Source organism: Leguminivora glycinivorella, chromosome 10 (genome assembly GCF_023078275.1).
Source record: "Leguminivora glycinivorella isolate SPB_JAAS2020 chromosome 10, LegGlyc_1.1, whole genome shotgun sequence".
In the NCBI taxonomy this organism is placed as follows: domain Eukaryota; kingdom Metazoa; phylum Arthropoda; class Insecta; order Lepidoptera; family Tortricidae; genus Leguminivora; species Leguminivora glycinivorella.
In genome coordinates, this window is record NC_062980.1 from 24,686,715 (window position 1) to 24,704,646 (window position 17,932).

Consider the following 17,932-nt stretch of genomic DNA (forward strand, 5'->3'; position numbering starts at 1 on the left):
GTCAGAGTACCCACAACACAAGCCTTCTTGAGCTTACCGTGGGAGTGGGACTCAGTCAATCTGTGTAAGAATTTCCTTATAATACTTATTTATTTCTAAATTACCCACACGACTTCAATAATGCTGAATTGACCTTGATAATTTAGTTATGTACTAGTTTTGAATGGGCTTCCAAATGCTGGTTAAATTAATAGCAAAAATATCGAAATTACTTAAATATGTTTGACATTATTTCTCCATTAATACCTACTCATTTTGTAGTTTTACAATGCTTTAGTAATTGTGTTGCACTGTAATGTTATCTAACTAGTTATAACAGTAAACTAACATCTAGCATTATTTTTATGCCGACTACGTACCTAGTTATGCTAGGTTAGTGTTATTTCTTACAAAACAGAACAAATAAGCAGCGGCATGTGTTTTGTAGTGCGTCATCAAAGTTGCACGGTAGGCCGTACGCTGGGACCGAGCTGCCGCCTGTAGCGTCGGCAAAAACATTTTACACACTGTGTTTTTATTGAATTCTGTTAACTTCGTCATATAGTTGGGTTATAGGAAACAAAATGGCACAGTTAGTTTTCTTAAATTCTAAAAAAAAACATATATCTGCGATAGATGTTACTTTAATTCCTGATGGAGAAACGGGATTTACAATTAACTCACACTAAGTAAGTGTCAAAATCGCATATCGAACAAACGTTTCTTAACAGCAATTGATGTATTATAACATCTATCGCAGGTGTATGGTGTTTTTCAGAAAAAAGTTACCTATAAAAAAAAACGAACTGTGCTATTATGTTTCCTATAAAGGATCTAACTATATGCCGAAATAAACGGAATTCAATAAAAACACGGTGTACATTCGGCCATTCTGAGATTAAGTCTTGAAGTATGCGAGACACCCTGCCTTGATGCCTGTGTTATCCTGGCTACCGAGACAGCGGCCTGCCTTGTCGCGCGTTGAATCCTGGCTGGGTCGCCATGAAGTATAAGGCGAAAGGATAGAAAGTAACACCACTACTACAGGTGGTTAAATACTGCGCTCTTCATTAGAAGAATGATGGGCTTACATTCTAATTCACATCCTTTTTCTTAAATCGAGTTTAATCGAGTGGAAAATAATAATGGATTGAATAAAATATTAAGTATCAATGTATTGTGTCCTATCGAATTACATTGGAATATTGATTATCATTGAAGACTGAAAATGTCTTAGTAGGGTCTAACATTCGGCCATCCTGGTTCCAAATCCTACTCATAAAAAGTCATCGAATCTTAGGTGACATATACGTATCTAAACTCATCCATTACTAATATACTGGAATATGCCTTTCAAATTTGGAACCCTTACTTTGTGAAAGATATTGACCTACTGGAAAAGGTGCAGCGTAGCTTCACTAAAATACCAAGGCAGATCAAGAGACTACCATACGAAAGTAGACTGGAAGCACTGAAGTTGACTACACTCAAGGAAAGAAGAGATAGAGGTGATCTTATTGAAGTGTATAAAATCCTGAATGGACACTATGACCTCGAAGACTTCAAATCTGTACTCAAAAGAGACACCAATACCCGACTGAGAGGGCACCACTTAAAACTACAGAAACTCTGCATGTCAAACAACAACCCACATAGACACTTCTTTGCTAACAGAGTAGTCACGCCTTGGAACAAGCTACCAGAGGAAGTAGTCTCAGCACCCAACATCAACAGTTTTAAGAACAAATTAGACAAACATAATAATATGAGATAAACCTAGAAAAAGATACCAGGATACAGGCCATATCAGTTGTTTTTTCAACTGCCTGCCTGAATTATATAAATAATAATAATAATAAAATATTATTAAGGGGAAAGTGTGTGTGTCTGTTTGTTTGTCCGTCTTTCACGGCAAAAAGGAGCGACGGATTGACGTAATTTTTTCAGTGGATATAGTTGAAGAGATGGAGAGTGACATAAGCTACTTTTTGTCTCTTTCTGACGCGAGCGAAGCCGCGGGCAAAAGCTAGAAGCATATAAATAAACAATTAAAGTATGAAATTTTAAAGATTTTCAAGCAATCGAACTTGGAAAGAAACTAATTTATTCACAACCACTATGTACAAAATACCTAATCACTTAATAGTTCAATTGTTCTAGCTTGTTTTGCCGACGCTCCCTTAACTTTTCGTCGCCGCGAGTACGGTCGACAATAAAATGCATATTAGATAACCGTGTTTTGTGGCGCGCACGTGATTTCGACGCCGACTGTACCAGTGTAAGTGGAATTTATGCCTTTTTTGTATTATTGTTACTTCTAGTGTTCATCCTAGAAATGCGGTTAGGACACTTAGGAATTTAATCATACATCATGATCCTCTTCCTTCGATATCCCGGCATTCGCCACGGCTCATGGGAGCTTGGGGGTCCGCTTTGACAACTGATCCCAAGATTTGGCGTATGCACTAGTTTTAAAAGCGACTGCCCCTGAGCTTCCAACCAGAAATGTAACTAGGGCTTATTGGGACTAGTGCGGGGTTTCCTCACCATGTTTGATGTCTTCACTAAAAAGCGACTGGCAAATATCAAATGACATTTCGCACATAAATTCCGAAAAAATATTGGTACCAGCCGGGGTTGGAGCTTTTCCAGCTCGTCTTTCTTACATATTAATCTACATAGGAAACAATTTAAAAATAGTACATCAAATCAATTCCCATAAACTGTTAACCGATTGACCCGGTTGCAAAAAGCTAATGATGTAACGGTAATCCATTAGGACCGATTGGTGTTATTACGCGATTGCGATAATGAAATGGCCGATCGATCGACGTACGCAGATTTCTACTTTGGTGGGTAAATTATAAGAAGTGTAAAGTAAAAAAATATATTCAAGCCACAATCCTATGAAATATTGCGTTTAACCCCTGGAACGCCGTTGTTAAAAATTTACTACTGAATTAATAACTTTCAATCTGTTAAATACTGTTTAAATTGCCTGGGACTGATCTGGAACAAGGTGCTTGAGGGGTTAATGATCTGATGAGCCAAGAACGTGGATAAGGAAAGTCTAAGAGGGGTATTACCTACAATTAAATAAATAAATAAATATTGGGGACACCTTACACAGATCAACTTAGCCCCAAACTAAGCAAAGCTTGTACTATAGGTGCTAAGCGGCGATATACATACTTAAATAGATAAATACATACTTATATACATAGAAAACATCCATGACTCAGGAACAAATATCTGTGCTCATCACACAAATAAATGCCCTTACCGGGATTCGAACCCAGGACCGCGGCTCAGCAGGCAGGGTCACTACCGACTGAGCCAGACAGGCCGGAATTATGTGAACATTTCTTTGAAAACCTAACCAAATTAATCTGAATTGAATTAAATTGCCGGGATTATTGAAAAAAAATACAATAATTTTACTTCTATATGTCGGATCGTGGGCGTATCATACCAGAACCGTTATCAGGACCCGTTGTAGTTGTTTATGAGAGCTTTTCAATGAAATACCATGTCCATTTCACAGAATTTACTTCACAAAATCGATTACACATTAAATTACGTTATAGATTACATCCCGCATATTATTTCGAGCAAACTGCCGGATTAGACCGAAGAATCTCCAACAACGCCAGAACTCCTCAACCATTTCTCCTGCAGATCGATTGACAGCCTCCAATCATCTGTTCATCATCTGTTTTTCGATTCTATTCTTTTAGACAGTAGGGTCCTCTGTGACGTGTTGGCAGAACTCAGTCGAAAACCAGCCAGGTTGTACAAAGTTGTAAAACCCTTGTTTGCTCTATTTGTCAAATATAGCGTCATAAAACGTATCTTAAACCGCATTTTGGTCATTCTCCGACACGGCCAATCTGACAATGTTCGCACCCTTGCGAACCTAATCTCCCAGAAGAAGGATCCTTGTAGTTTTCGCTTGCAGAAACCAGTAGATCAGTTTCTTCCAAAAACGCTAACAGGTAACTTCTAGGTACGTTTCCCACACACCATCCTTTTCTAAAACATCATGTACGTCACTGCAACGTACATCTGTGGACAGAATACAACAATCTGAGGTATCAAAGCTCATCGCTCGGCTTCCCTGACCCGAATAAAATTCTCAATATTTTTAATTTAGGAACTTTATTTCAACATGCGTCAATCAAAACCTGAAAGTCGACACGAACTTCCAAATAACAGAGCCACCTTCGCTTTACAACAGAAAACAAGCTTTGGTTCCATCACATAGCTATATAACCACCTCCTTGCCTTGCCTGAAACCCCATGAGTTGCAGTTACGAATATGACTGTGCCCTCCAGCACCGAGCCATCAAACGCCCTCTGGACAACGGAGGTTCAGGTGGCAACCGCTAGCTCATATAATGAACCACACAAATAAGTAAACAACCTTACTGACAACAATAATAGTGACATTACTGTTATTTTGAAAGGGGTCTAAACTTAACGCTTTTGTTATCAATTTATCATGCAAAGAGACAGGAATCTATAAATGGTACTTTGATTGTCAGTCTAATCCAAAATTAATCAATTTCAATTATTAATCATTGTTCCAATTTAAACTTAAAATCTTTGCTCAAATTTTACTACTCAAAACCCATAGTGCTAGCCTTGAGTATACTTTGTCAGTACAGATCAGAATAAAAGCAACTCACACAGGCAGGCTGGCCGTAGATTCCAGTAGCAGTGAAGCAGTTTACCTCGTTACATCTTACTGTAAACTAACTCGGAGAGCTCCCGTCTCCCGTCTCTCAGAAACTTCATAGTTCATGGTGCGGTATAAGATTTTTTTACGTTCTCTAGATACAGATTTTACAATACAATATTAATTAGTAATTAGCATTACATAACATCAAATAAATTAACACAACAGAAATGAATCACAATAAATCACAATTCATAAAATTTTCACGTCAACTGTCAGATGTCAAGTGGGTATTTTTCATCATAACGTTTCCGTATTTTTCACCAGCATCATCATGGGATTTTTTCATTATCTTCAGCATAAAAACTCTTGACTTGACTTTAGGAATACCAGCTTTCTTTCCGCTTTCAGACCATCGTTAGGTATTTGCCAAATCTTGGCTACTAGGAGGAATTCCGTAGCGAATTCTAGTTGTTCGGCCCAGCTTCTGATGTCGGATCGTGGGCGTATCATACCAGAACCGTTGTCAGGACCCGTTGTAGTTGTTTATGAGAGCTTTTCAATGAAATACCATGTCCATTTTACAGAATTTACTTCACAAAATCGATTACACATTAAATTACGTTATAGATTACATCCCGCCTATTATTTCGAGCAAACTGCCGGATTAGACCGAAGAATCTCCAACAACGCCAGAACTCCTCAACCATTTCTCCTGCAGATCGATTGACAGCCTCCAATCATCTGTTCATCATCTGTTTTTCGATTCTATTCTTTTAGACAGTAGCGTCCTCTGTGACGTTTTGGCAGAACTCAGTCGAATACCAGCCAGGTTGTACAAAGTTGTAAAACCCTTGTTTGCTCTATTTGTCAAATCTATATTTCGCCATAAAACGCTATCGTCATAAAACGTATCTTAAACCGCATTTTGGTCATTCTCCGACATATATAAAAAAAAAAATTGTTTATTTTCAGACAATAACAGTCCATAGTTGTTAGTGAACACTTACATGCTATGTTACGTACTTATAATCTACTTACATATTTTAATGCCTAATACAAAGTGAATTGAGTGATTTACCGAATCACATGTTTGTACACATTTGTAATTTGATATATCCCCCAAAAATGTCAGAGTCGAATCGCTCTGGTATCATTTTCATATAAACTGGCCCAGAACAATAAGGCGACAATTTTGTTAGACCAAGTAGAAAAAACCGGCCAAGAGCGTGTCGGGCCACGCTCAGTGTAGGGTTCCGTAGTTTTTCGTGTTTTTCTCAAAAACTACTGAACCTATCAAGTTCAAAATAATTTTCCTAGAAAGTATTTATAAAGTTCTACTTTTGTGATTTTTTTCATATTTTTTAAACATATGGTTCAAAAGTTAGAGGGGGGGGGACGCACTTTTTTTTCCTTTAGGAGCGATTATTTCCGAAAATATTAATATTATCAAAAAATGATCTTAGTAAACCCTTATTCATTTTTAAATACCTATCCAACAATATATAACACGTTGGGGTTGGAATGAAAAAAAATATCAGGCCCCACTTTACATGTAGGGGGGTACCCTAACAAAACATTGTTTTCCATTTTTTATTTTTGCACTTTGTTGGCGTGATTGATATACATATTGGTACCAAATTTCAGCTTTCTAGTGCTTACGGTTACTGAGATTATCCGCGGACGGACGGACGGACGGACGGACGGACAGACAGACATGGCGAAACTATAAGGGTTCCTAGTTGACTACGGAACCCTAAAAACCCTATATTAAGTATGTTATATATTTGTAAACTACTCGCAAAGCCCTTTATGGGCTCGGTTTCGATTTCAAAAATTTTCACATGAAAGACAAATGATACATATCAAATTAAATTATAAACAATTGGTGCGATGCTGCGATCGCTCGAGCCGTACGCAGATTTACTTGTTACTTTGGTAGTTCCAGTTCTAATCAATTGGGCCTTACAGAATAAAAATGGAAGTGCTAGCGAAAAACATAATTTGAGGATATGACTGTAGGTACCTATCATTCAGAGAAAGGTTAAGTTGAGACAGTTTTCTGTAACCGCCCCACAGCACACCAGACGCTTCGCGATTTCTTTGAAAAACTTGTGCGCGCTGGGACCCCATGAATGTAAAGTTTCAACTGTTTTGATAAATATATCTAACTTGGAATTTTTATATGGATTTTATGATAAACAAATGTTTACATAACTAAACCGCTCCAAAAATTTTTTATCTCTCAATTACAGCAGAGCTACGAAAAATCATTAACAATTTTTAATCACATGAACCTCATATACATACAAATAGAGTTGAAGTCTGTTCAGTTGTGAAGATGGTAGATAAAACGGCTTGTTACTTTAAAAGCCCTAAAGCAAATGCAAAGATAAAACGAGGGCTAATTTATAAATACTTAACATGCTAACTTGGGGCTAGTGGGGTGTTATTCGACTTAGTTTTATAACCTACTTGAGATATGACTGCATATATGAATTGTCAACATAGTGAAAGTTTTGTTCATGGATATGGAGGAACCCGTGACATTTTGTGACGTTTTTCCTATCACAGAAACCATTGGGTATTCCGGACCATTGAGGCGTGCGCGGAGCTGTTATACCACTGTGCCGACTCGCATTTATAGTAAGCAATGTCAGTACAAAATGTGATACGCTCGGCTTGTAGACAAACAAATTAATACAATTCTTCTTCTAAATATCTATGTAATACTAGTAATTGTTGGTTGTACAAGGGGGCAAAGTTGTTGTTTAACCGGACGTGCTAATATTTATTCCCGAGCAAGCTAAATAATCCAATATTGAACCGCAAGCGCAGTAGGTGGGTCAAAACCTGAATCTTGAGCGTTGCGAAGGGTTCAGGGCACGAAAGCTTAAACAAACTTTGCCACCGAGTGGAACACAACATTTTTCATCACACTAACACGATCAAAATACTAACTGTAAAACATCAAACTAAATCTAATTATTCAATTTATTCAATATAATCATCATTTTATAGGTAAACTATACCAGCTAGATTAAGACATCTAGTTAAAATTTGTACGAAATTACTTTGCACTCTTGTGGATAAAATGAATGAATTTCTAAGAACCTTTGCCTTTATCACTTTATTAGTTGGCGTGGTGTAAATGGAATTACGTTCATGTTACTTTCAAAACCGCTGTGATAAGATATAATGGTTTTCTATTCAGTCACTTAATTTACGGAGTAAGTGGTGTCAAATTGGCAAACTTTCACTACGAGTAAACCCTAAAAGAACAATAAATTATCTACTTTTTTATAAATGGGCTTTATTCTTGGCCACAGACTAGCCACTGCCAAAGGCAAAGACGTGGCCTACGATAGAGTGAGCTCGCCCAGAAGATGCCTGTTCACTCTTGATTTGAAGGTTATATGAGGAGCCGGGTATTTAAAAGGAATTCCACTCCTTCCTTTAGTGTCCGGCAGGCAAGCATGATCGCGCGATTGTATGATAAAACATCGGACGGTCGCTAACTCCCTATAGCACTATTTGTAAGTGCGGTAGAGATGACCTGATGTTTTATCATTTATCAGTTTTATCACGCTACCATGCTAGGCCACGCAGGCGCCTGATCCGACAGCCAAATATTATGAAACAGCAGTTTTGTAACTAAATAAACAACTTCTACACCTACTGATGTTATCGGTGTGCTATGTAAATATTTCCATTTACTAATTATTTCAGTGCTTCGTGATTTAGAACGTCAGAAACTCAATGTATCGCCGTTGAACTTGCTTTTACTTTATTTCTATTCGACCCCTTTTATATAACGAGTGGAGGTCCGATTCGAAGAAAGTTAACGCGATGTCGATACGATATGTCAATATGATCATGCTAAAAGGTGACAATTTCGACACTAACAGAGCCATAGACGTAAAAAATATAGGAGCAAGATTTTAAGCAAGACCTTAATAAACTAATATTATATATTTATGTCATTTGCTATTTGTATAGTTGTATATTATGTATTTATTCGTATATATTGCATGTTAGTGTAAGTTATAATTTATTATTACCTAGAATCCGTTTCCTGCGCCGTTTGTACTGTATGCCTACCATCTCCAATTCTCCCTCAATTGCTCAAAGGTTAACTGGAAGAGATCCCTTAAAGGGATAAGTTCGCCTTTGTACTTATAATAAGCTCTTTTTCCTGTGTGTTGTATTATTTTCTGGTACAATAAAGTGTTTTACTACTACTACTACTAAACTAATGTCATCCTGTACATTCTCATGAAGATAGCATTTATATTCTGAAAGAGACAGATATACCTAGCTAGCTCCTCTACTCCATCAATGAGTACCGCGGCATCGCTTTTTTTTCTCCAATACCATATTATTATATCATATATTTTTGTTGGTGTCCGCCTTGTATTTATTTTGTTTAATTATTATGTTTAAGAATTTTCAGAACTTGGGTCCCCCCAATTAGCGTAAGTTAACAAAAAATAACTCGCTGTCTAAAAATTTACTGTTTTCACACCCTTAAAGATTATCACTTAAAGTTTATGTAATTAACACAAAAACAATATTTTTATTGAAATGTCGTGCTTGATTATCGTCACAAAACTGACAGTGAGTTAATTTTTGTTAACAACTTACGCTAATTGGGGGGGGGGGGGGGGGGTCTCAAATTCCGAAAATGCCCTCAACTAACAATAGATTTGAGAGATTGTGGGTGACTTATAAATATAACTCACCATTTTATCAATCTCTTTATAATATTTGTAACCTCACAACATGTCACATTTGTTGTGTCATCGTACCTATTATTTATTAATTTATCATTATCACTGTTTTTATCAATATTATCTTTGCAACATGAACCACAATAAATAAAATCAAGTCTGTATAAACACAATTTTAACAATACTTTAAACTTCACTGCTATAATATAGTATTAGCACCACGATTTATTAAAATCAAGGAATGTCCCAAATGTAAAAACGTGAAAACGTCATACCGTTTAGATTACATATCAAAACTGTACCATCTTTCCGTTATGGTGGCTATCGTTATCTTTGCTTTGATAACTAAAACAATTAAATATTCCTGTCATACGAAATTCAACTGTAATACTTAATAAAACAGTAGGTAATTTAGTACAGATAAGATATAGTTTAAATAATTATTTTAGTATGAATCAGTTCCTATATTTGTTTAGGTTGTAGTATTTGAGGACGGAAATATAAGAATGTATGTGTGCTCACGTTTTATAATAATAATATTGCATGATAAAGAAGGAATTACTAAGATTCTTGTAAATCCCTCTGCCTACTATAAGCAACTGAGTGGTTATGCGTCTTTTTCTTAATTCTTGCTATATTCAACACATACAGTTATCAAACCGTATGTAATCGATGTAATTGTATTAAAACTTGCACTATCAAAATTTTAACTAACTTAAAAATTTTACGTTTTCTTTTTATTGAAAATCATGAGACCTCTTAACCCTTAAATGCATGACCTTGACAATTATTTATTCGAATTTAAATTTTGGAATGCTGTCAAATAGAGTCAAAAATATATGATGCATATATGCATCACTATGCATTTAAGGGTTAATCCTAATACAAGAAATGCTTTGTATTTTCTCTTGTACAAATATTCTTTCCCCTTTCCGACTTATAAGGTGTAGGTATGGACAATGGCAACGAAAAAAAGAATTGGACAAGTTTTACACAAAATTATTATGCGTAATTATTTAAAATTTATACATCATTATAATCGGACCACACGAGAGTGTATATATACTCTTTCATTCTGAAATGTAACATTATTGAAATAGTACATTACGATACAAGTGCGTAAAAAGGAAGTTCGAAACGAGTGGCGATAAATTATTTCAGTACAGATGAGCATTCAAAGTTTCGACCTGACATATAATGAACCACTTCTCGCACTAGTGCGTAAAAAAACACCATCTGTACTGAAAATGTACTTTTAATACAGTTGCTCAAAAAGTGCCCGTTTTTTGGCTGTTTAGCGTGCGAGAAGTTGTATTTTACGAACTAGTGCGTAAAAAGTATATACGTTCCATTTTACGACTACTTACCGAGCTGTTTTCATATTAGTCTAGTTTACTAAGACAGAATAAAACTATAAACATACTATTAAGTGATTAATATTTAAAACGTTAATATTTCATATGTAATTGTTTACTTTTAGTCATACTAAACATAATTTATAAAATGGTTTATACTTTGAAAAATCGGTCATAATGAGTCGTGTAAACAGAACATGATTGGAACGAAACGCGTCTTCTACTGTCAAAGTAGAGGCGTCTACCATGTTTTAACTTAATGCACGTTCAAAAAACCTCAATATGTTACGCGATTTGTCATAATTATTTTACGTTATTTGCAATACGTCGGGGCATAAATGGATCGATTAAATTAAAATGTAGTTGTACATTAAACAATCGTCCCAAATCGTAAATGTTTATGTTTTTATGGCACCCAATGAAATAAATTATGTTAGATGAATAGCAAACTCGAAAATATGCACGCAAGTTTAAAAGCTTCAAAAATACGCCTTTGAATTGTCAAATAATCCGTCAATGTCCATGGGAAAATTGATAGTTCGGATTGTTTTATTTCGTTGTAAGTAAGTAGTAGTGTTTTTTGTGAGAAATTCGCAACTGTATTAAAAATTACGATACGTCGTTGGCGATAAATTAAAACACGACCGAAGGGAGTGTTTTAAATCATTACTTCATCGCACGTGTATCGTCGAGAGCATTCAAAGTTTCGACCTGGCATATATACTTCTCGCACTTATAACGAAATGTACTATTTTAATACAGTTGCTCAAAAAGTGCCCGTTTTTTGGCTGTTTAGCGTGCGAGAAGTTGTATTTTACGAACTAGTGCGTAAAAAGTATACGTTCCATTTTACGACTACTTACCGAGCTGTTTTCATATTAGTCTAGTTTACTAAGACAGAATAAAACTATAAACATACTATTAAGTGATTAATATTTAAAACGTTAATATTTCATATGTAATTGTTTACTTTTAGTCATACTAAACATAATTTATAAAATGGTTTATACTTTGAAAAAACTATCATAATGAGTCGTGTAAACAGAACATGATTGAAACGAAACGCGTCTTCTACTGTCAAAGTAGAGGCGTCTACAATGTTTTAACTTAATGCACGTTCAAAAACCTCAATATGTTACGCGATTTGTCATAATTATTTTACGTTATTTGCAATACGTCGGGGCATAAATGGATCGATTAAATTAAAATGTAGTTGTACATTAAACAATCGTCCCAAATCGTAAATGTTTATGTTTTTATGGCACCCAATGAAATAAATTATGTTAGATGAATAGCAAACTCGAAAATATGCACGCAAGTTTAAAAGCTTCAAAAATACGCCTTTGAATTGTCAAATAATCCGTCAATGTCCATGGAAAATTGATAGTTCGGATTGTTTTATTTCGTTGTAAGTAAGTAGTAGTGTTTTTCGCAACTGTATTAAAAAACGTCGTTCGTCACACGTGCGAGAATGTCATTCTTCACTCGTCCCGAGATTTGCCACTCGCGTGCCGCTCGTGGCAAAATGTCTCGGGACTCGTGAAGTAATGACATACTTCTCGCACTTATAACGAAATGTACTATTTTATTTTACTTTTAGTCATACTAAACATAATTTGTAAAATGGTTTATACTTAGAAAAAGTGGCTCATAATGAGTCGTGTAAACAGAACGTGAAATGGAACGAAGCGCGTCGTCTGTCATTTAAAGTAATGGCGTCTTACCAATGTCACGAACTTAATGCAAGCACGTTCAAAAACCTTAATATGTTACGCGATTCTTCATAATAATTTTATGTTATTTGCAATACTTCGATGCATAAATGGTAGATTGAATTAAAATGTAGGTATATATTATTAAACAATCGTACCAAATCGTAAATGTTTATGTTTTTTATGGCACACAATGAAATAAATAAATTATGATGGATGGATAGCAAAATCGAAAATTTGAACGCAAGTTTAAAAACTTCAAAGCTTGAATTGTCAAAAAATGCTTCAATGTCACTGCGAAAATTGGGAGTTCGGATTGTTTATTGTTTTATTTCGTTGTAGTACCTAGTGTTTTTTCGCAACTGTATTAAAAAACTTCGTTCGTCACACGTGCGAGAAAGACATACTTCTCGCACTTATAACGAAATGTACTATTTTATTATGCACGAAATACCATTAAAAACATGGACAGTAGTTATTTTATCGAATTTCTATTTGAGTAATATCGTTTGCGAAGTACCTATAGTCTGTCTCCTATTACAGGCCACACCCGGTATAAAGTAAATCAGTTGATCGTTTCCGTTCGCATGTTCACACCTACTAACGAGCGATTTTTATTCGGCGAAAGCCGACTCCGAGTCGATAGTTTGGGGGGACCCTAAGATTACGTCTCAGTAATGAACAAATAAATAAATATTACGAGTATAGGATTAAAACGAAAATGAAATGAATGAATGAAATGAAATTTCACCACCCCTTTCTTCCTACGGGTCTCGTAGAAGTCGACTGTGGGATATAGGTTGAATTGTGGCGTAGGCGAGAGGCTGGCAACCTGTCACTGCAATGTCACAATTTAGATTTCTTTCAACCCCTTTTTGCCAAGAGTGGCACTGAAACTTGAGTAGTTCATGTGCTCTGACTACCCCTTTATGCCTTTTATGGGATACAGGCGTGATTATACGTATGTATGTATGTATTTGTATATCCATACTAATATTATAAATGGGAAAGTGTGTGTCTGTTTGTTTGTCCGTCTTTCACGGCAAAACGGAGCGACGTAAAGACGTGATTTTTTAAGTAGAGATAGTTGAAGGGATGGAGAGTGACATAGGCTACTTTTTGTCTCTTTCTAATCCCCCAATTCCCTAAAATGGGAGGTGGAAGTTTGTATGGAGCACTTTGCAATTTTCGTATGTAACGGGAGCGAAGCCGCGGGCACAAGCTAGTATGTACATATAAGAATGTTTCTTAATAAAGTTTAGTTGACAGTAGATTCTTTAATGTACCAAACTTACGTGTAATCCGTGTAAACTGCGTGTAATCCGAGCTTTCTCAGAGTTTTTTTGTGTGTAAATATATTAAAGTTCAAGCCAGACCGTATGTCAGTGTGACTTTTAACTTAATGATGTTTTTGATAGGGCTGTTAATGAGCAATGGTTTAGCCTTTACTTTATCTTACACGTGTAACGCATGTTTACGGTAAACACTTACCTATTTTTATTGTTATCTAGTTTACACTTGACAAAACAGAGGGATTTATCATATTTAACATTCTAAATAAAGGTTTTTGAATGGCATGCCCTAAGATATGTAAGTACAGCACAAAGCCTAAGGCCGGCAACAGACAGTCTTAAAATTCATATTCTGAATAATCATACTGCACGGAGTTACATACGGGGCCAGTTTGAAAACCAGCGCCAGGCTACCAGGTAGCCTAGCACATGCTGAACCTGGAACCCATTTGCCATTGCTCGCTCAGGTTTTTATTTAATTTTACTTTTAGTTTTTAGTATTATTTTATATAGTAGCCTGCAATTTATTTTAAATAATAGTATTGTAGTAGTTATTAATATTGTATTTTATACTGTTTTTGGCAAAAAAAAAAACCTTGATTGAGATTGTATGACAACTCTTCTATTTCAGATTATGAGTACAATCCAGGTCTCTTTAAAGCAAGAGTGAATAGGTAAGCGTGATCCACCGTAGACCGCATCATCACTTACCATCAAGTGTGATCGTGGTCAAACGTCTACCTATTTATACAAAAAAAAAAAATTAAGACTGAGGCCTTATTTTTTAGCGGGCGGGCGGGTGCGGGCATTTATCTTATGCAGCGTCGACTCAGGACACTTGTATGAGCTTCAATTGATTGACATGCACGCCGCACGCCCCGCCCCGCCGCACGCCCAATATGCGCGTGCACTCAGGCGTTACACTTTGTCTCTTTACGCCGTGTCTTGCGTGGGCGACGGTCGCGCTATCGTCGCCGTCGCGTCTCATCGCATCGTCTACTTCCATATCGATAAGGTATGATTTCGTATGCGTCGCAGCGCCGTCGCGCGACCATCGCGCGACCGTCGCCCACGCAAGCCACGGCGTGAGTCTAACCCGCATAACTGCCTTAACTCATACAGTCAGCAAAAAAATTTTTTTGTGTAATTTTTGCTAGTTTTTTTTGGATGTTTTTTTACATAAAAAGTAATTATTCGCAAAACTAGAACTTATTTTTTTTAAATACTTTTTTGCATTGAGTCACTAGTTACTTTTTGATATCTATTATTAACGAGCGTAGTTAGATTATGTCCGATAACGGCATCATCGTCATCAAAACAGCGTTTTGTTCAGATAAATAATAAGTTATTGTTATTTTTTTAAATGGTTATAACCTCTGAAAGTAGATAAAATACAGAAAAGTTTATATGACATTATACTCTTCTCATATGATGAGGAATACGCTGTTAAAATTATTCAGTTTTCTTATGTTACACCGTGTATATTAAGGTGTGAATAAATACATATTTTTGGCACTTGTTCTGTATTCACAGCTTGTTTGCTGACTGTACCTACCTAACCCCACACATTAGCTAAACCGTGCAATCCAATACGATTACAACCAAATACTCAAACTTTCACAAAAACTCAACCACAACTTTAAACCTCTTAAAATGAGGTTGAATTTCCGACGGCAAGTAAGTCAACTATTCCCAAACTGTTAGTCCGGTAGCTTCGGAATGTTTGCTCGGCAAACTTCTCACCTTACACTTTAATGGGCCGATTAGGCGATTTCGGAATGCTTTTCGCTTTTTAATCGAATAGCGGTACGATTGGGGTAAAATACGTCAAAAATTTGCTTTATACGATGGCTACTTATGACTCTATTTTCAGTTGTTCGATCTGTATATATGATTTTCTTTTTAATTATTGGGAGCCTGATTTATGTCCCACTGGTGGGAAACGGCCTCCCCCTCTTCTTTAGAGTCTTCCCGATCTTGGACAGTTTCGGGCCAATTATTAAGGAAGCAATCAAAGTCGTCGCGCCATTGTCAGCGGGGTCTTCCAGGGCCTAAAAATCCAGGCCAGGCCAGTGTTAAATTTTGAAAAAAGAAAACAACTTAGTGGGCCTATTTTCATCTTGGCTAAAAACACTCGAGACTAATTCAGCTCTCAAAAAAAACGAAGTCTAAATCGGTTCATCTGTTCGAAAGCTATGATGACGCAGATAGGCACACATACAGAAAGACACGTCAAACTTTTAACACCCCGTCGTTTTTGCGTCTGCGTCGGGGGTCAAAAAACTGAAGTTTCATGGGTAATTTGATGCAATAAAAAGGTTTCCGTACTGAACCCTGCGACCTACGTATCTAATCGAGGGCCGAGTGGGACCGATAGGAAGTGCGGCCATTTTTCATTACATTTTTAGGTCAACTGAGGGCTTTAGGTTAAAAAGGTTATATTTACTGTTGGAAAAGACTGATGTCAAAGGTTCCAGGATGTGTTTCCTGTGGGTAAATACCAGAAAGCGAGCATTTGCTTTGGAAACCAGTGTAAAAAGGAATAAATAAATAAATATTATAGGACATCCTTACACAGATTGACTGAGTCCCACGGTAATCTCAGGAAGGCTTGTGTTGTGGATACTCAGACAACGATATAATACGTATATAATATACAAATACTTATGTACATGGAAAACACCCATGACTCAGGAACAAATATCTGTGCTCATCATACAAATAAATGCCGTTACCGGGATTCGAACCCGGGACCGCGGCGTAGCAGGCAGGGTCACTACCGACTAGGCCAGACCGGTTGCCGGGTGTATAGTTAGGAAATTTGGAAAATATAACTAGATTGGGACTGGATACTCTGGAGTATACATCCGGCCAAGAGCGTGTCGGGCCACGCTGAGTGTAGGGTTCCGTAGTTTCCCGTATTTTTCTCAAAAACTATTTAACCTATCAAGTTCAAAACAATTTTCTTATATAGAAAATCTTTATACAGTTCTATTTTTCAATCATTGGCTACGCTGTATATTTTAATGTAATTGTAATTAAAGGCAAAATTCTGACAGTATAAAGACTTGCAAGGAACCTTTGTTGCTCCAAAACGACCGCCTTGAATCAGTCTCCAAGTTTGTATACCTCGACACTGTCGTGTCAGGGAAGTGCAGGCGAGGACGCCGAGAGAAGAATTAGGAAGGCTAAAGCCTGTCTGGGATTCAAACGTGCTTACTCGCCGCGTTAAAATCTCCCTCTTCGAATCCATTGTCAAGTCCGTGCTGCTCTTCGGCTGTGAGACATGGAGAGTGTCTAAGGGGCTAACGCACAAACTACAGATATTTTCAATAAGTCCTCCATATCTTCTGGCCGAAGACCATAGGAAATGACGATTTTTGGAGTATGTTTCGATCGCCCAGGAAGTTGCTCTGCGGAAATGGAGATGGATCGGTCATTCTCTTCGAAGATCGAGTGGCGGCCTCAAGGAGGAAAGCGAGATCGCAAACGCCCCGTACACACCTGGAGGCGGAGCGTTGAGAACAAGCTGCGGGAATTCGGACTGAGCTGGAACGAGGCCAAGACGGTGGCTCAAGATAAAAAGGCGTGGAAGGACCTTGTACAGGCCCTATGCAGCTATGGGGGTGGACAATCAACATTCATAAAGACTTGGTTCATAGAGTAATATCCTCGTTGATCGGACTACCAATAAGCCGCCTTTTTATTCCCGCGCGTGAATGGCTAATCCGGCAATTAATCCCATCCGGGGCCGATTGATTTCCGGATCCAGACCCCTGACCGAGTTACCCTGTATAACTGATACGAGTTATGCAAATAGGACCTGCCACTCCTGCCGGCCAATCGTTGACGTTAGATGCCGATCGGAACGCAGCCTGACTCTGTCGCCGTTATGATATTTTTAGGAAATTTTAGGTCAATTGTAGGTACTCAGAATCACGAACACTTTCTATCTAAAAAGGAGACAAAAAGTGTCCCAGAAGTTCTATACATTTTTGTTACTTTATTATTTTGCTACATAGGACACTACATGCAAAATGTAACCAAATAAGAAAAAATCGTATGGGACAATTATTTTACCTATTAAGATTGAAAATGCTTGTGATTCTGAGTAGAAATACCATAATATATAATTTATCAAAAACATCATAATTATTATATCATAAAAGTGGAAATAAAAAACGCT